This window comes from Heptranchias perlo, chromosome 7, assembly GCF_035084215.1.
Source record: "Heptranchias perlo isolate sHepPer1 chromosome 7, sHepPer1.hap1, whole genome shotgun sequence".
Taxonomy (NCBI): domain Eukaryota; kingdom Metazoa; phylum Chordata; class Chondrichthyes; order Hexanchiformes; family Hexanchidae; genus Heptranchias; species Heptranchias perlo.
In genome coordinates, this window is record NC_090331.1 from 64,254,450 (window position 1) to 64,274,356 (window position 19,907).

General features: G+C 42.2%; 1 protein-coding gene across 2 annotated transcripts in view; it reads left to right on the forward strand.

Annotated features, from left to right (window-relative positions):
- LOC137323794 (inositol polyphosphate 1-phosphatase-like) overlaps positions 1-19,907 on the forward strand; it is a 139,195-nt gene that overhangs the window by 86,326 nt on the left and 32,962 nt on the right. Inside the window, exon 1 of one of the 2 annotated variants that reach the window (XM_067987734.1) lies at positions 4,993-5,266. The exons of the other annotated variant lie outside the window; for it this stretch is intronic. The gene's annotated coding sequence lies outside the window, so the exon portion shown is untranslated. Of the gene's footprint in view, positions 1-4,992; positions 5,267-19,907 lie in introns of those variants that run through there. 2 annotated transcript variants of the gene reach the window in all.

The window sequence follows — 19,907 nt, forward strand, 5'->3', positions numbered from 1 at the left end:
GGTAATCGGGTGCACATTTAATTTCAGTAAACTTGCAGTGATTAAATATAATTTCAATCCTCTGATGAAGATGTCCTCATGTATCGACTCCATCCATGCATTAAACCATCACCCAGGCAGACAGGAGTGATTAACTGGCAATAACGTCATCTCAGACTTCAGATGAAGGTAGTAAACTGCTCAAACTTCACTATTGTAGTCTATGATATATTCTGAATCCTCAATAGGATTACAGCCTAATAGTCACTCAAATGTATCCATTGTTCAGTATTTAATCTACAATGTTGTTGACTTTTTTAAAATTCAGTCACCAAAATGGAAGTTGTAATTGTTGACTTTCATTAATAATTATTTATAGCTAAGCTAGCAATACAGCATAAGGCATCACATTTTTTTTAAACACAAACATACTAGAAGTTTTAATGGATGCTGGATGAAGATCTGTGTGACGTGACTTCATTCCCAAAAAGATGAGGGTCTCGATACAAGTCATATCACCCAAACCATTTAGCATACTGTTTATAAAACTTAATTGTTTCACTAAAACAAAATCATTTCCAATGATTTTGAGTTCCTTTTGTTATCTGGAGTTGGGAAATGAAAGTTACTTAATTGGTGATGACACTCATTGGGATGTCTTAAATATGGAAATATGATTTTTATTTCCAATACCATTTTTCTGCCAAGTATTAAAATAGGTTAATATATGCATAAATAACAGCACCTCTTGGCCATAAGTTATATTGACTGCATATACCTCAAATATCTTATACACATTTATATTTTATTGGTGTAATTGATGAAATGGTAGATAGTTTACACTGATCAAAACATTTTTGAATTATTACCAAATGATCTTCGACTGTATATTACATGCTCTCTGCAATTTGTTGATCTACAAGTAGTCTATGAAGGAAGAACATTAGACTGTAGAATAAACAAAATACCTCAGTCACAAACCTGAGAAGTTTTTTTTAAGCATCATTATTCACTTATATCACATCAGTTATGTTAGGAATCTACATATGCACAACTCACAGTCCAGAGGCTAAATTTGTATATAAAAGTGCTCAAAAAATTCTGAATTACTGGCTAGACTGGTGGTGCTTAAATCCTAAGTCTAAATAATGCCTTTTAGATTGATTTGAAAATTCAACACCAGTTCCCGGGAACCAAACAAACAGTACACCAGCAAAGATGTTTTAACATGCCGTATAGTGAAAATTGCTCCTTAACCAGTGAATTTATCATGCTAGCTACAAAGAATTTTTAATAATGGCATGCATTCAACTGCATCACAGGTATTGAACTGCGGATATGAATATCCAGAATAGAGACTTTGTTTTATACAACGAAAATGCTGGAGTTTGTCATCTTTTATTCTATGAACAGTATAATCTTTCATGGTACAATATTTAAACAACTCGTAGGCCTACTAGTTTTAATATGCTTGTGACTTCATTTTGTATGGTTAATTTGACTCATCGTATAAATATATCACACCCGTCATCCATGAGATATCCACTATCTCTTATCTGTGAGCAAGACCGTTAGAACTCATAGAGGTCCTAGGGTACTGCAGAATTATTAGTGCTTCACATTAATGAAAAACCAGGTGAATACTCATCACTGGGGTCGTACACTTTTGCAGCAACCATGAAAAGTGCAGATGGAAGTACAGTGGATTGTATGTCAGAGCAATGATGATGCAAGGGATAGCTGATTTTCCAGTATTTTGATACACTTATCAGGAATATGATACAGTGCAAAATAATTCATTTCAGAAAGTGCTGTTAGATATACAATAATAGCATAATCTAGGTCAGATTAAAGAATTAAGAATCATAGAACAATGATACAGCACAGAAACAGACCATTTGACCCATCAAGTCTGTACCTATGTTTTTATCTATATGAGCCACATATATCCCACTCTCCTGCTTGCTTCCTATTCCCTTTAATATTATTCCTTTTCAAGCAACTGTCTAATTCCCCTTTAAAAGTACTTATGAACTTTAATTCAACAATGGATTTATGACAAAGAATTCCACACTCTCACTTACCTCTGTGCAAAGAAATTTTTTTCCAACCTCACTTTAATTCGTTTTGTAATTATCATAAGTTTGTGCCCTCTTGTTACCATCTTGTTTATTAATGGAAATAATCAATTGCTTAATACCTTATAACTCTTCATAATCTTAAAAACCGCTATCAGGTCACCTCTTAACCTTCCCAGTTCTAGTTAAAAAAAAATCTTAACTTCCCAAGTCTGTTCATAACTTGTCATCCCTGGCATCTTTCCCATAATTGTTATCCTTCCCTTATAAATTGTGTACAATAGTTTAACAAGAGTGGAGGAGAGGGTAAAACTTGCAAACAGTAAGATCTGATGTGCTCTGTGAATGACCAATATTATTGTCAATCAAAAGTTCTTAGAACATGTATATATCATACATGCTGGAAATAGAAGCCTATTAACTTAAGACTCAGCATAAATAAGAATGAGGAAGGCCATTCAACCCATTTTAGTTCATCCATTCAGAAAAACTATCGTCCATCCACTATGGCAACCAATTGTTTCTTAAGTAATTGCAGGATTTTCACCTTCACATTACCCGGAAGTCCATTCTATGTTTATAAGACTCTTCTTGTGAAAAATTTCCTGATATCAGTACTAAACCTTTACATCGGAACATACGAATAGGAGTAGACCATTCAGTCCCTCAAGCCAGTTCTGCCATTCAGTTAGACCATGGCTGATCTGTACCTCAACTCCAGTCACCTACCTTTGATCCTTATCCATTAATACCCTTACCTAATAAAAATCTGTCGATCTTGATCTTGAAAATTTCAATTGACCCAGCATGTACAACCTTTGGGGGAAGAGAGTTTCATTTCACTCTTGAATGGCCTAGCTCTAATTTTAAGATTGTGCTCCCTTGTTCTGGATTTCCCCACCAGAGGAAATAGCTTCTCTGTATCTACTCTATTGAATCCTTTTATCATTTTTAAACACCTCAATTAGATCACCCCTCAACCTTCTAAACTCAAGGGAATACAAGCCAAGATTATGCAACCTGGCCTCATATTTTAACCCTTTAAGCACTGGTATAATTCTGGTGAATCAGCACTGTAACCCCCTCCAAGGTCAATATATCCTTCCTGAGGTTTGGTATCCAAAACTGAACGCAGTACTCCTGATGGAGTTTGACCAAGGCTCAGTACAACAGAAGCATCACCTCCTCCTCTTTATATTCCAGCCCCCTTACGATAAAGGCTAACATTACATTAGCCTTTTTGATTACGTTTTAGTGATATGTGTACCTGGTCAACTAAATCCCTTTGCTAATTAAAAAAATGGCAAGAGACTAGGAACCTTTGCACTAGTTTAAATTTGTATCCCTGTCTCCTATTCTCGCAATTTAATTTGATATAATTTTCCAGATTTAACATTTCCGTAGTGGGTACTTGCTATAGGGGCATAACCACTGGATGGGCCATAGCCTATCCAATAAGCAGCCAGGCCCATCCAAATCTGAGCCTGTGTAAATGCCACTCAGGCAAAACGCAGCAAAAGCAGAAGAATGTAACATGGATTCTCCCAAGTTAATAGTCAGACATGAGCAGAGCAGCGAAGTCCGGCCTTAAAACACATGCTATGCGGGAGATCGACTACCAGAAAAGACAATCAGAAAAGTGGTAAGAGACGGATAACACGAGCAGACATAGGGTGAACTTTTAAAAATACCATTCTGTGTATCTGTCTCCAAAATGTTTCAACATTATATGTTGGGGTGATTGGGTGCGAGCAACATTTTAAACAGAGAAGTAACTTGAACCATTTGTACAATATAATGGACTAGATCTTGTAGTCAAATTAACGGTGAGGATAATGGCGCTCACCATTATTTATTTACAATAAATGTTATAGCAACTTCAGACGAGGAGCGGATGCACGGTTAAATGCCAATATCCAAAAGTTGCTGTCTGAGATGCGCCGCTCCGCTGTTAACTTCGTGAAAAGGGCAATTCAATGTCTGCCTCACCATTGAAATGCATTGAAGATCATGAAGTTACTGTATTTGCACATTAGAAACGAACTAAACTCGCCACAGAAAGTTAAGTCTTGTCATTTCAAGCGTAAGTACCCTTTTAATCACGCGACAGTTGTTAATTACTGCCAATCAACCTCTCTGGTACTGAAAATTAACTATTATTAGTGTGGAGTCTCATTCCTTGTTGGAGATTTAAAAAATGTCAAATTTTTAAAAATGTTAAAAAATTTAACAAAATGTTTTACTTTTCCTTTCTGACTTTTTTTCCTTCTCTCTCCTAATCCAATCTTTCTTTCCCTCTCTTTATTTCCATGTTCTGTGTTAAAGCACTGTTTTGTGTGAGGAATTATAGCTTTCTACTTTTACTGAGACCATTACTATCCACTTCCTCCACCATCGGCATACCATGGCTGCAGTGTGTACCATCTATATGACACACTGCAGCAACTCACCGAGGCTTCTTCTGCATTAAAACACCATCGCCTCCAAGTCACACACCAACCTGACTTGGACATATATTGCGGTTCCTTCATCGTGGCTGGGTCAAAATCTTGGAACTTCCCACCTAACAGCATTGTGGGAGCACCTTCACCATACGGACTGCAGCGGTTCAAGAAGAGGGCCCACCACTACCACCTTCTCAAGGGCAATTAGAGCTGGGCAATAAATGCCAGTGATGCCCACATCCTGATAATGAATTAAAAAAGCTACTCAGTCGGGAGAATTTTATTTTACTTACGTTACTGCAGATATGTTTTTGAGTGTATTTTTTTAAGTAATTAGTAATGAGCAGAGTAAAGTTGAAAGCTGCTCTTTTTGGTGGGGTGGGGTGGGGTGGGAGAGAGCTGTGGGTTATTGTGCGCAATGTTCCGAGGGTGGTGTTCACACTTCGCCCTGCGGGTGGCAGCTTTGCTGTGCTGGATCCCCGATACTTGCAACCAGAGCAGCCTGTGGCTTTCACACAGCGACAGTGCCCATCCATCACAAGCCCTAGGCGTGAGTGTGACTCTGCTTGTCAGCGAATATATCGCTTCTTCTCTTCCCCCCCCCCCCCCCCCATTCAGCAGACCCGGGCCATTTCAACCGCTGAGCTTTTTGCACACTCCCACTAACTGTGTGCAGCCACCCCCGGGGCCAGAGAATGACTTCCTGAGCTGCTGTCCCACCGGGGATCTGAGCGCTGTCGTGTCGGACGGACCACAACCGATCAGGTAATGTGATCCGACAGCTTGCATGTGGCTACTGGTGTTGTTCGCAGGGAGATCCGAGAAGCTGGGAGGAAAAGAGGGATGATTGTGCTTGGCCTAATCTACTAGACTGAACATTTTTTGGAGATTCAGATCTAATAGCATGCAGAAAACTGCCATTGAAAAGGGGCGATCTTCTGGAAAAATAGCTCTGAGAACACCCGCCTGTTTTTATTGCGCGCTTGCTTTTCACCGGTTTCTTTTTTATTTCCAGCTGTACATTTTTTTTGTGGGGTGGGGTGGGGGTGTTTCCGTGTTGAGGATTGGAGAGGGTGGGATTCGAACAGGAGGCAAAAACCTCAAAAGTCACATCAGAGGGGGGGGGGGGGAAGTGAGCCTAGGGGGCAGAGGTTCTCACGAGGGCTGGTTCAGTATTACCCGAGTTGCTTCATCCCTGCAATAGAGGATGTCTTCTCAGCTATAACCCCCCTCTCCCCCCAGACTGGTTATTGGTAAGTATACCCTAGCACAGAGTCCATAGCCCTCCTTGCTGCAGTGCAGGGAAGCAAGGAGGGTTAGTAACCGCCTTCGCTACAGATGGAAAGCTGCTGTGCCTCACCATTATTTTTACAGCAAAATCCGGCCCAAGTGCTGCACATACCCTCAAATTACAATTTTATTCGATACATATGTTAAACGTGACTATCTTCTACGGTGTGGGAGAATAGCCAGAGGAGACATTTTATTTTCACAAGAACAGCCTAAGCAATTGCCACACCAACACCCTTATTCCCACTGTTAATTTTCTTTGCTGCCCTTCCCTCCTGGAGGTGCTGACTCCCAAGGGCGCAGTTCTGCCCATTGCCTAAATGGCAATTATTTACGTTCGAGCTCGGCAGTGAGTGCTAACAAGATACTCAACTTCAGGGGTTATCACAAGTGAGCCCAATCCTGCTACCTGACATGCTCATCTCCAGCAGAGATTACTAGACAGTGGTCAGAAGCGTGAATCCTGTCTGATTTCTCCTCCCTAACACAGAATTGCTGAGGCCAATTGTGATGCCTACACCACATGCTAGGTCGGCACAGGCCGGGAAAGAAACAAAAAGCAAAATACTGCAGATGCTAAAAATCCAAAAGCAAAAATAAAAAAAGCTGCAAATACTCAGCAGGTTAGGCAGCATCTGTGGAGAGACACAAGTTAGTCAGTCAACGTTTCAGGTCGAAAGAACCTTCCTCAGGTCTTAGATGTGAAAAGTTGACTGACTGACTTCTGTCCCTCCATGTGTTCTGCCTGACCTGCTGAGTATTTCCAGCTTTTTCTGTTTTTGTTATAAAGAAAGAAAAAGAAAGACACGCATTTATATAGCGCCTTTCACGATCTCAGGATGTCCCTAAACGCTTTACAGCCAATGAAATACTTTTGAAGCGAATTCACTGTTGTAATGTAGGAAATGCGGCAGCCAATTTGCACACAGCAAGGTCCCGCAAACAGCAATGTGATAATTACCAGATCGTCTGTTTTTAGGTGCTGGTTGAGGGATAAATATTGGCCAGGACACCGGGGAGAACTCCGCTGCTCTGCTTCAAAATAGTGCCATGTGATCTTTTAAGTCAACCTGAGAGGGCAGGCTCGGTTTAACGTCTCATCTGAAAGGGGGTACAGTAGCATGGTGGTTATGTTACTGGACTAGTAATCCAGAGGCCTGGACTAATAATCCAGAGAATGTGAGTTCAAACCATGGCAGTTTGAGAATTTGAATTCAGTTTAAAAAAAAATCTGGTACCTGTAAAGTGACCATGAAGCTGTTGGATTGTCGTAAAAAACTCAACTAGTCCTCTCAAAACTCAAACTCTACTGTCCTGCAGGGAAGGAAACTTGTTGTGCTTATCTGTGTGACTCCAGTCCCACACCAATGTAGTTGACTCTTAACTGCTCTCTGAAGTGGCCTAGTGAGCCACTCAGTTGTATCAAAATTGCTAGAAATAAAAACAAGCCAAAAACCGGACGAACCACTCAGATGTGACCTAGGCATTGAATCAGGACATGATAAAGGTACACCCAGCCCAGTCAACTTTGCAAAGTCCTCATCAATAACATCTGGGGATTTGTGTCAAAGAGCTGTCAAGCAACTGTCTGATATAGTCATAAGCACAGAATCATATCTATCAGCTAACATCCTAGATACATCCATCACCATCCCTGGGTATGTCCTGTTCCACCAGCAAAAGTGGGTATACTGTAAGGGGGAGTGGCCCTGGGAGTTCTTAACATTGACTCTGGACCCATGAAGCCTCATGGCTTCAGATCAAACATGGGCAAGGAAACCTCTTGCTGATTACCACTTACCGCCCCCCCCCCCCCCACTCAACTGATGAATTGGTAAGCTTCCATGTTGAACACCACTTGGAGGAAGCACTGAGGTGTACTCTGGGTGGGGGACCTCAATGTCCATCACCATCAGTGGCTCGGTCGTACCACCACTGACCGAGCTGGTAGAGTCCGAAAGGACATAGCTGCCAGACTGGGCTTGCGGTAGATGATAAGAGAACCAATCCGAGAAAATAGCCTACTTGACCTCGTCCTCACTGATCTACCTGTCGCAGATCCATGACAACATTGGTAGGAGAGACCATCGCACAGTCCTTGTGGCAACCAAGTTCCATCTTTACACTGAGGACACCCTCCATCGTGTCGTGTGGCACTACCACCATTCTAAGTGGGATAGATTAAGAACAGATCTAGCAGTTCAAAACTGAACAGGCATGAGGCAGCAGCAGAATTGTATGCCACCACAATCTATAACCTCATGGCCCGGCGTATCCCTCACTCCTCCAGCACCATCAAGCCAAATGACCAACCCTGGTTCAATGAGCAGTGTAGAAGACCATGCCTGCAGCTGTACCAGACATACCTGAAAATGAGGTGCTACAACACAGGACTACATGCATGCTAAACAGCGAAAGTAGCATGCTATAGGCAGAGCCAAGCAATCCCTCAACCAATGGATCAGGTCAATGCTTTGCAACCCAGCCACAGCCAGTCGCAAATGGTGGTGGACAATTTAGCAACTAACAGGAGGAAGAGGCTCTATGAACATTCCCAACCTCAACGATAGCAGCACCCAGCAAGTGAGTGCAAAAGGCAAGGCTGAAGCGTTTGCAATCACCTTCAGCCAGAAGTGCCAAGTGGGTGATCCTCTCGGCCTCCTCCTGAGGTCTGCACGGATGCAAGTCTTCAGCCAATTTAGTTCACCCCACGTGACATCAAGAAACAGCTGAGTGCACTGGACACAGCAAAGGCCCAACAATATCTCGGCTGTAATGCTGAAGGCCTGTATTCCAAAACTAGCTGCACCTCTAACTAAGCTGTTCCAATACAATACTGGCATCTACCCAACAATGTGGAAAATTGCCCAAGTATGGACAAATCCACGCTGTCCTATTATTGCCCTATCTGCCTACTCCCAATCAGCAGCAAACTGATGGAAAGAATCATCAACAGTGCTATCAAGCAGCACTTACTCACCAATAACCTGTTCGCTGATGCTCAGTTTGGGTTCTGCTAGAACCACGCGACTCCAGACTTCATTGCAGCCTTGGTCCAAATGTAAGACTAAATTCCAGAGGTGAGGTGAAAGTGATTGCCTTTGCATTCAACCAAGTGTGGCACAATGGAGCCCTAGCAAAACTGAAGTCATTGGGGATTGAGGAAAACTCTCCAGTGGCTGGAGTCATACCTGGCACAAAAGAAGATGGTTATTGGAGGCCTATCATCTCAGCCCCAGGACATTGATGGAGGAGTTCCTCAGGGCAGCGTTCTAAGCTCAACTATCTTCAGCTGTTTCATCAATGGCCTTCCCTCCATCATAAGGTCAGAAGTGGGGCTGTTCGCTGTTGATTGCACAGTGTTTGGCTCCATTCGCAGTTCCTTAGGTAATGAAGCAGTCCATGCCCGCATGCAGCAAGACTTGTACAACATCCAGGCTTGGGCTGGCAAGTAACATTCGTGCCACACAAGTGCCAGGCGGTGACCATCTCTAACAAAAGAGAGCCTTACATCATCCCCATGACATTCAATGGCATTACCATTGCCAAGCCCCCCCACCATCAACAACCCTGGAGGGTCACCATTGACAAGAAACTCATCTGGACCAGCCACATAAATTCCGTGCCAGTAGAGCAGGTCAGAGGCTAGGTATTCTGCGGCGAGTAGGTCACCTCCTGGCTCTTCAAAGCCTCTCTACCACCTACAAGGCACAAGTCAGGAATATGATGGAATACTCCCCACTTGCCTGGATGGGTACAGCTGCAACAACACTCAAAAAGCTCGACACCATCCAGAACAAAGCAGTCTGCTTGATCAGCACCTCGTCCACTAGCCTAAACATCTACACCTTCCACCACAGGTGTACTATGGCTGCAGTGTGTACTATCTACAGGATGCACTGCAGCAATTAACAAAGCTTCTGTGGCAGCACCTCCCAAACCTGCGACCTCCACCACCTAGAAGGACAAGCTCAGCAGGTGCATGGGAACTCCATCACCTCCAAGTTCCCCTTCAAGTCACACTATCGTGACTTAGACATGTTCCTTCATCATCACTGGGTCAAAATCTTGAAATTCCCTACCTAACAGCATTGTGTGAGTACCTTCACCACACAGATTGCAGCGGCTCAAGAAGAAGGCACACCACCACCTTCTCAAGGGCATCTAGGGATGGGCAATAAATGCTGGGTTTGCCAGTGACCTCCCACATCCCAAGAATTAATTAAAAATAAACATTGACATCATCTTGCTGAGTATTTGGCTAACAAATAAAAAAGATTTCCCTGACATGTTTGCATAAAGTTCACATGTTGGTAGTTTGTGGTGATAGTGCTATTTTTAATTATTTAATATAATCAATGTACGTAAATTGTACTAGACTATTCGAGAGTGGTAATTAAGATGAATCATACAGAATCTGAACTTACAACAAATGAAATGTAGAGTTTGTGCCATTTGTGGCATATTTCCTGCATGTTTTCCTGCTCAGCAACCTGCACTCATTGTCTCAATAACTCCACATTCAAAATAGTTCCTGTTTTTGTTAAAAATAATGGGCTTGCAGTAGTGAGTTGATTTTTTAAAAATTGTTGCCTGCAGAGGGAATTATACCCAAGTTATAACAGCAAATGGGAGCTGATTGATATGATTCAGTCTCCATTTGCTGATGTAAATTACACAATAAATACTTGAAGGGGAAAATTTTGCAGTGTTATGGGGAAAGAGCAGAGGAGTGGGACTAATTGGAAAGCTCTTTCAAAGATCTGGCATCGGCATGATGGGCCGAATGGCCTCCTGTGCTGTATCATTCTATGAGTCTATGATTCTAGATGAAGAATCTTAAAGGAAATTTACCTTTTCCTGTGTTTCTGAAAGTTGGAAGTGCCAGGTATGACAGCCGACTTTGGTTTTCTATCATCATAAACGGTAGGGGCAGCAAAGGCTGCCATCAAGCAGCCTACTCCAAGTCTTCCTTTTGTACCTGTAATGCAACAATTTTACTACAGTGCCTCTGCTGTAAGCATTCAAATTGATACGAAGGAAAATGTATTTAAAAATCTGTGCATGTACAGATATGGACAGTGCATGCACCAGGATGGTACTAGTTTTTAATAGTTTTACAGTAAAAGTAGGAGGAGAGCCACTTTGTTTACACTGAGGCCTACAGCAGGTACAGAGTACAAACCTATCAGAACTCCTCGGAAGATCCATTGTAGGACACAATGTACAGTCCACTGTTCAATCAGAGTCACTGTTTGCACTAAAAAAAAATGAATTACGCAGTTCATATTTCCTTCTAGCTGTCTTGATCATCTTTGGAGGCCCAATGGTGTTTATCAGATTGCAGCATAGGATTGTTTTGAATTTGACAGCCCTGATAACAAAATTATTCTAATGTGCTGGAAACGTCAATCTGATACTCAATTGGACGTATGTTGGACTGCAGCGGTTCAAGAAGGAAGCTCACCACCACCTTCTCAAGGGCAACTAGGGATGGGCAATAAATGCTGGCCTTCCTAACAACGCCCACATCCCCAGAATGAATTTTTTAAAAATATTGGCATCTGCTGAAAGAGAACTGAGTCAGCGAGTGCCTGTCGAGGTAAGAGCAGAACTTTCCATAAGTCTAGAAACTTTGAACATTGCCAAGAATTCCAGAAGAATGTGGTACTGGATTGCAAAACTTTTTACTAGAATCTGGCTTCTTTCTCCTTCCATCACCGGATTCAGGGCATAAAGTGATGATTCTTGAGTCTTTTCTGTCTCTTTCTCTATTTTCCCTCTCTCTCTCTCTCTCTCTGATACATATAACTTGTCCATGATTGAGACCATTCTCTGTGATATTACTACCTTTCTTTACTTGTTTTACAATTTCTGTATTTAGATGTTTTCCCAATTGGTCTTTTTAAAAATAATATTATTTGATGTTACTGCTATTCACTGTGTTGTTGTGCAGTAGTTCGTATTTTATTTTATCTGTGCATTTTGTACTATAATAGTAACAAAAACTTTGAGGGAAAGCATAGGGTTGTGATGTAGTTATTCACTGCATAGTTTCACAATGTGAATTAAGACACTTCTAACATCAAAGAAATCAAAGGTTTCTTGTGGAAACCACTTAGTAAAGTAGCTGTTGGTGTTGTACAAAATGTTTTTTTCTGGCTAATCTAGGACTGAGGATACTCAAACACACCTCCCCCCCCACCCCCGAAATCTGCTGACAACACTCTTGCAAAAGTTGTGGTAATGTAAAGGTAAAGGCGCTTGTCTCAAGCAGCTAAAAACACCCAGCGCCGAGTGCATGTGGTGGCCACTTGCTGATACATGAGCTGCAATAATTCTACAGCAATCTCTATGGGCTACCACTTAAGGAAATACTGCAACTGCGTCTGTCTGTAGATTGTAAATATACCTCCTGTTGACTGAACTACGGGGTGACATTGTAATCAAAAGGTCCAAAGTCGTGTGTTCTCCATTTTCTCACCACCAGAGCTGACAACGGTGAGAGAGGGATGGAACAAAAAGGAGAAACCATAAATGGTAATTGCAATTTACAAAGTCTTCATCCAAAGTCCAAAGGCTGTTTTAGATTTTGTATTATGTAATGAGACAGGGTTAACTAGTAATCTCACAGTAAGAGATCTTCTGGGGATGAGTAATCATAATATGATAGAATTTCACATTGAGTTTGAGAGTGACATACTCAAGTCAGAAACTTGAGTCTTAAACTTAAATAGGTATGAGGGGTGAGCTGGCTAAGGTAGATTGGGAAACCAAATTAAAGGGTATAACGGTTGAAAAGCAATGGCAAACATTTAAAGAAATATTTCAATATTCTCAACAAATATACAATCCATTGAAAAATAAAAACTCCATGGGAAAAGTGATCCACCCATGGTTAACTAGAGAAGTTAGGATAGTATTAGAATAAAAAAAGAGGCCTATAATGTTGCCAAGAAGAGTGGTAAGCCTAAGGATTGGGAGAGTTTTAGCAACCAACAAAGGATGGCCCAAAAAATTGATAAAAAGAGAGAAAATAGAATATGAAAGTAAACCAGTAAGAAATGTAAAAACGGATTGTAAGAGCTTCTAGAAGTATGTAAAAAGGAAGAGAGTAGCAAAAGTAAACGTTTGTCCCTTAGAGGCTGAGGCAGGAGAAATAATGGGGAATCAGGAAATGGCAGATGCATTAAACAAATATTTTGTATCTGTCTTCAAAGTAGAAGACACAAAAAACATACCAGAAACAGTGGGGAACCAAGTGTCTATGAGAGTGTGGAACTTAAAGTATTTAATATCAGTAGAGAAAAAGTACTTGAGAAACTAATGGGACTAAAAGCTGATAAGTCCCCTGGACCTGATGGCCTACATCCTAGGGTTCTAAAAGAGGTGGCTGCAGAGATAGTGAATGCACTGGTTATGTTCTTCCAAAATTCCCGAGATTCTAGGACGGTCCCAGCGGATTGGAAGGTAGCAAATGAGACCCCGCTATTCAAGAAAGGCGGGAGAAAGAAAACAGGGAACTACAGGCCAGTTAGCCTGACATCAATCGTCGGGAAAATGCTGGAAACCATTATTAAGGAAGTGGTAACAGGGCACTTAGAAAATCATAATATGATTAGGCAGAGTCAACATAGTTTTATGAAAGGGAAATCATGTTTGACAAACCTATTAGAGTTTTTTGAGGATGTAACTAGCAGGGTAGATAAAGGGGAACCAGTGGATGTCGTATATTTGGATTTTCAAAAGGCATTTGATGAGGTGCCACGTAAAAGGTTGTTCCACAAGATAAGGGCTCATGGGGTTGGGGGTAGCATATTAGCATGGATAGAGGATTGGTTAACGGACAGAAAACAGAGAGTAGGGATAAATGGGTCACTTTCAGGCTGGCAGGCTGTAACTAGTGGGGTGCTGCAATGATCAGTGCTTGGGCCTCAGCTATTTGCAATCTACATTAATGACTTAGATGAAGGGACCAAGTGTAATGTATCCAAGTTTGCTGACGATACAAAGCTAGGTGGGAAAGTAAGCTGTGAGGAAGACACAAAGAATTTGCAAAGGGATATAGATAGGTTAAGTGAGTGGGCAAGAAGGTGGCAGATGGAGTATAATCAGGGGGAAAACTCTCCAGTGGTTGGAGTCATACCTAGCACAAAGGAAGATGGTAGTGGTTGTTGGAGGCCAATCATCTCAACCCCAGGGCATTGCTGCAGGAGTTCCTCAGGGCAGTGTCCTAGGCCCAACCATCTTCAGCTGCTTCATCAATGACCTTCCCTCCATCATAAAGTCAGAAATGGGGATGTTCGCTGATGATTGCACAGTGTTCAGTTCCATTCGCAACCCCTCAAATAATGAAGCAGTCTGAGCCCGCATGCAGCAAGACCTGGACAACATCCAGGCTTGGGCTGATAAGTGGCAAGTAACATTTGCGCCAGACAAGTGCCAGGCAATGATCATCTCCAAGAAGAGAGAATCTAACCACCTCCCCTTGACATTCAACGGCATTACCATCACCAAATCCCCCACCATCAACATCCTGGGGGTCACTATTGACCAGAAACTTAACTGGACCAGCCATATAAATACTGTGGCTACAAGAGCAGGTCAGAGGCTGGGTATTCTGCAGCGAGTGACTCACCTCCTGACTCCCCAAAGCCTTTCCACCATCTACAAGGCATGGGTCAGGAGTGTGATGGAATACTCTCCACTTGCCTGGATGAGTGCAGCTCCAACAACACTCAAGAAGCTCGACACTAACTAGGACAAAGCAGCCCGTTTGATTGGCACCCCATCCACCACCCTAAACATTCACTCCCTTCACCACCGGCGCACTGTGGCTACAGTGTGTACCATCCACAGGATGCAGTGCAGCAACTCGCCAAGGCTACTTCGACAGCACCTCCCAAACCCGCGACCTGTACCACCTAGAAGGACAAGAGCAGCAGGTACATGGGAACAACACCACCTGCACGTTCCCCTCCAAGTCACACACTATCCCGACTTGGAAATATATCGCCGTTCCTTCATCGTCGCTGGGTCAAAATCCAGGAACTCCCTTCCTAACAGCACTGTGGGAGAACCTTCACCACACGGACTGCAGCGGTTCAAGAAGGCGGCTCACCGCCACCTTCTCAAGGGCAATTAGGGGTGGGCAATAAATGCCGGCCTCGTCAGCAACGCCCACATCCCATGAACGAATAAAAAAAAATAATGTGGGGAAATGTGAGGTTATTCACTTTGCTTGGAAGAATAGAAAAACAGAATATTTTTTAAATGCTGAGAAACTATTGAATGTTGGTGTACAGAGAGACTTGGGTATCCTTGTAGAAGAAACACAAAAAGTTAGCATGCAGGTACAGCAAGCAATTAGGAAAGCAAATGAATGTTGGCCTTTATTGCAAGGGGTTTGGAGCACAAAAGTAAGGAAGTCTTACTACAATTGTACAGGGCTTTGGTGAGACCTCATCTCTAATACTGTGTACAGTTTTGGTCTCCTTATCTAAGGAAGGATATACTTGCCTTAGAGGCAGTGCAATGAAGGCTCACTAGATTAATTCCTGGGATGCGAAGGTTGTCCTATGAGGCGAGGTTGAGTAGAATGGGCCTATACTCTCCGGAGTTTAGAAGAATGAGAGGTGACCTCATTGAAACATATAAGTTTATGAGGGGGCTTGACAGGGTAAATGCTGAGAAGTTGTTTCCCCTGGCTGGAGGGTCCATAACTATGGGGCATAGTCGCAGGACAAGGGGTCGGCCATTTAAGACTGAGATGAGGAGGAATTTCTTCGCTCAAGGGTTGTGAATCTTTGGAATTCTCTACCCCAGAGGGCTGTGGATGCTGTGTCGTTGAATATATTCGAGGCTGAGATAGACAGATTTTTGGACTCTAGGGGAATCAAGGGATATGGGGATCGAGCGGGAAAGTGGAGTTGAGGTCGAAGATCAGCCATGATCTGATTGAATGGCAGTGCAGGCTCAAGGGGCCATGTGGCCTACTCCTGCTCCTATTTCTTCTGCTCTTATGTTCTTAAAATGGTAGATTGAAAATATTAGGTGCAGATCTTGTGGGTGGCCTTAGTAATTATGTTTGACAGACATTTTCAACATAATGGAGGATGGGATGAGATGACTGTTTTCATTTTTGAATAGTTTTATGCTGACATTTAAAGACTGGCAATGTTTTTAAATGGAGTCAGATGATTAAAAGAAACAGCTAAGATCTAACACAAATCACTGAAGCTGGAGTAATTGGATGGTGACTCTTAGTACAGTGCCGTTTAAGAATGCCCTTGGATTCACTTTTGCCTGGCCGAATGCAAATACAGCACTTAACATTTATTGACAGATTAAACACCTGTAACTGGTTGAAAGTCTGACAAAATATATTGAGACAAAGCCCTTGTATTAAATACTGTTATTAAGAATAAAAGCTTTGCTTGATTAGCAGTCACTTATTGCAATACAAGCCAGACATCAGTTGGGTAGATTGATAGATATCAATGCAAAGTGCTACTGAAATTAATTCTACTGTGGACCTTTTATTACTTGTGTCCAGACCACACAGGTTAGTTAAAGATTAATTTGTGCCAATTATGCCATCATTGTTCTGCATAGCTCTCATTGCGTAAAAGGGGAACTGTCTTTATTTAAAACAGTGATATGAAGCCTTTCTTCCCTTGCACAGACACATGATTTACGTCTTGTCAAAATATGTCACCATGACACAAATGATGCAGTTCTTCTCGCTTTTTTCTCAAATGACAGAGTGTGCCAAAAACATTTTTTGTGAAGGCAGTGCCCCTTTAATGATATCAAGATCAATACATTGGCAATGTCACAAAATCTTGCAGTCTAAAGTAGCAAATAACTTTTCGATAGTAGTTATTCAATGGAAGGTATTAATATTAAGAATAAAATGGATTTCTACTGTATGTCAGCTTCTAGGTTAGAAATGATCTTCAGTTATGTTGTGTCGGTGATGAGTCAACCAATTGTTGAAGGAAAGGAGAACATTTTGTGTACTTTGAAGGTGTATCTAGTTATGAAGTTATATACGTTGACTGGACTGAGCAGACGAGTCAAGTAGTTCAATTGCCGCACCTTGTCAAAAAGAAATGCATAATATTGTGGTTTATTTGCAATGACTGTTGAGAGACTTTCAGCTTGTGATCTGGATGCTGGGTTTTCCTTTATTTATGATAAGTTGTGCAGCTGCTGTTAGGACTGAGTAGTAGCGTTTTGCTTTATCTTAAATACCAATCTAAACGGGCCATGGGTGTAACTTTTCCCTCATGAGTTAGGGACAAAGTACAAATTCTGGAAAATTATCCTCTTGGTTCGGCAAGACAAGAAAGTAACACTCAGATAGTTGTGTTTTAAATAATTCAACCTGGGGCTGTAGTGTTGCAAAACTGGAGTTTAATTAGAAGGACCTCAAAATAAAACGGACCAAGATTGTAGCACTTTGCTTTATGAACAGTGCGACCATTGTAAAACCGTTAGTTCTGAACAACCACAATTACAAGCTAAAAACTTCAATAAATTCTTGCTCCTTAATTGTTTTCTATATAGTGTTTGCTGATCATTTGTATTATGTTGTGAGGCTAAACGCTCTGTAGTCCAGACGTTCGCCCTGATTTCGCCGAAGGCTATGGTAATCTATTCTAAATAATTCAATTTCAGACAAACACTTATCTTCTTAAAAGGAAGTAAAATGCGACAATTCAATATTAAAGGTATACGCCTAGAAATCTGTTCGCGCCTATGTATCAGTTACAGGCATAAAACGGGTGCATAAGTATCCAACATGGCAGGCCAGAAGTGCTCCGCCCACCATATTGGTAAAGCTCCTTTATGGGTGTCCAGGGCCTGCACCTGAAACAGTCATTAGGCCGTTTGCATATGCAGTCGGGAGCTTGGCGCCTGTTGCAGGTCCCCTTTACAAAATTCGTTAGCGACTGACCGCAGCATGCGCCGTGCATACTGCAGTCAGTATTCTCAGGCGCTTGGCAGCCAAACCTTAAAGGGACCGATGGAGGCTGTCTCCTGGAACATAAGTTTTTATTTTTTTGCTTACCTCATTGTGGAGCCGGCAGGAGCAGGAGTGCTTCTCCCAGCTCCACATTGAATTTGTGGGCCGCTGCTGGCCACCACTTGCCCCCCTCCCGATTACCTCCCCACCCCCTTCATTACCACCTCAACCGGCATCCAAAACATACTTCTTTTATGTCATCATGAAAACCAAGATGATATTCTTGTGACTAGTGTGTGGGACACTAACCAAGTACATGTGCAGCCTGTCTGGATCTGAATGACTGAATGTATCAACACTGGCTCCAAAACCCAAAGGGCATAGAAAGATATGAGAAAAAGTACTACACTTTGAAGCTAGCCACCTAGTTAATGCAGAAACAGAACTGCATATGAACAACATCCACTTCAATTCCTATTTGTCAGCTATGATATGCCTTTTACAAATCCATGCTGGCTATCTTTAATTCATCCATGTTTTACTAAGTGAGAATTATGGCTTCTAGAAACTTAACCAAAGTTTGTCTGACTGGTCTATAGTTGTGTAGTTTATCCCTTTCTCCCTTTTTAAACAGAGGCATTACATTGGAAACTCTCCAGTCCTCTGGCACAATTTCCATATCCAAGGGATGTTGGATAGATTGCAGTCAAAGCATTTGCTAGTCCCTCTTTGACTTCCTTCAGCATTCTGGTATGCATACCATCAAGGCTTTGAAGGGTGCTTCTGAAAGCAAGGACGTAAGCACAGCGGCAGGGTCATTGTCACTACTCCAGTCAGAGACTATCCAGAGTTTTAGCTGCAACAGCCTTCCCTGACTTCTAGCCCCTCATCTAAAGGAGCAAGAACATCAGGGTTAGCAGTACCATACCCACTGGTACATAGAAGTAAATGATTCATGAATGGCTAGGAAGATTTTTTGAAGAGGTAATTCTTCAGCAGTTAAAGGCCACGTGCACATAGACACTAAGACCATAAGAACATAGGATAAGAACATAAGAACTAGGAGCAGGAGTAGGCCGTACAGTCCCTCGAGCCTGCTCCACCATTCAATAAGATCATGGCTGATCTTCTACCTCAACTCCACTTTCCTGCCTTATCCCCATATCCCTTGATTCCCTTAGCGTCCAAAAATCTGTCGATCTCAATCTTGAATATACTCAATGCCTGAGTATCCACAGCCCTCTGGGGTAGAGAAGTCCAAAGATTCACAACCTTGTGCGTGAAGAAATTTTTCCTCATCTCGGTCCTAAATGGCCTCTGAAGTTGAGTCTGTGACCCCTAGTTCTAGACTCTCCAGCCAGCGGAAACAGCCTCTCAGTATCTACCCAGTCAAGCCCTCTAAAAATTTTATACGTTTCAATAAGATCACCTCATTCTTCTAAACTCCAGAGAATATGGGCCCATTCTACTCAATCTCTCCTCATAGGTAAACCCTCTAATCCCAGGAATCAATCTAGTGAACCTTCGTTGCACCCCCTCTAATGCAAGTACATTTTTCCTTGGGTGAGGAGACCAAAACTGTACACAGTATTCCAGTGGTCTCACCAGAGCCCTAAATAATTGCTGCAAGACCTCCTTCCTTACTCTTATACTCGAACCCCCTTGCAATAAAGGCTAACGTACCATTTGCCTTCCTAATTGCTTGCTGTTCCTGTATGTCACTTTCTATGAATCGTGTACAAGGACACTCAATCTCCTGTGAATACCAACCTTTCTTAGTCTCTCACCTTTTAAAAAATATTCTGCTTTTCTATTCTTCCTACCAAAGTGGATAATTTCACATTTCCCCACATTATACTCCACGTGCCACCTTCTCGCTCACTCACTTAACCTGTGTATATTTCTTTGCAGTTTCTTTGCATCCTCGTCATAGCTTACTTTCCCAGCTAGCTTTGTGTCGTCAGCAAACTTGGATGCTTTTCACTCGGTCCCCTCATCTAAGCCATTGATATATATAGTAAACAGCTGAGGCCCAAGCACCAATCTTTGCGGCACTCATTAGTTACAACCTGCCAACCCGAAAATGATCCGTTTACTCTGTTTTCTGTCCACTGACCAATCCTCAATCCATGCTAATATATTAAC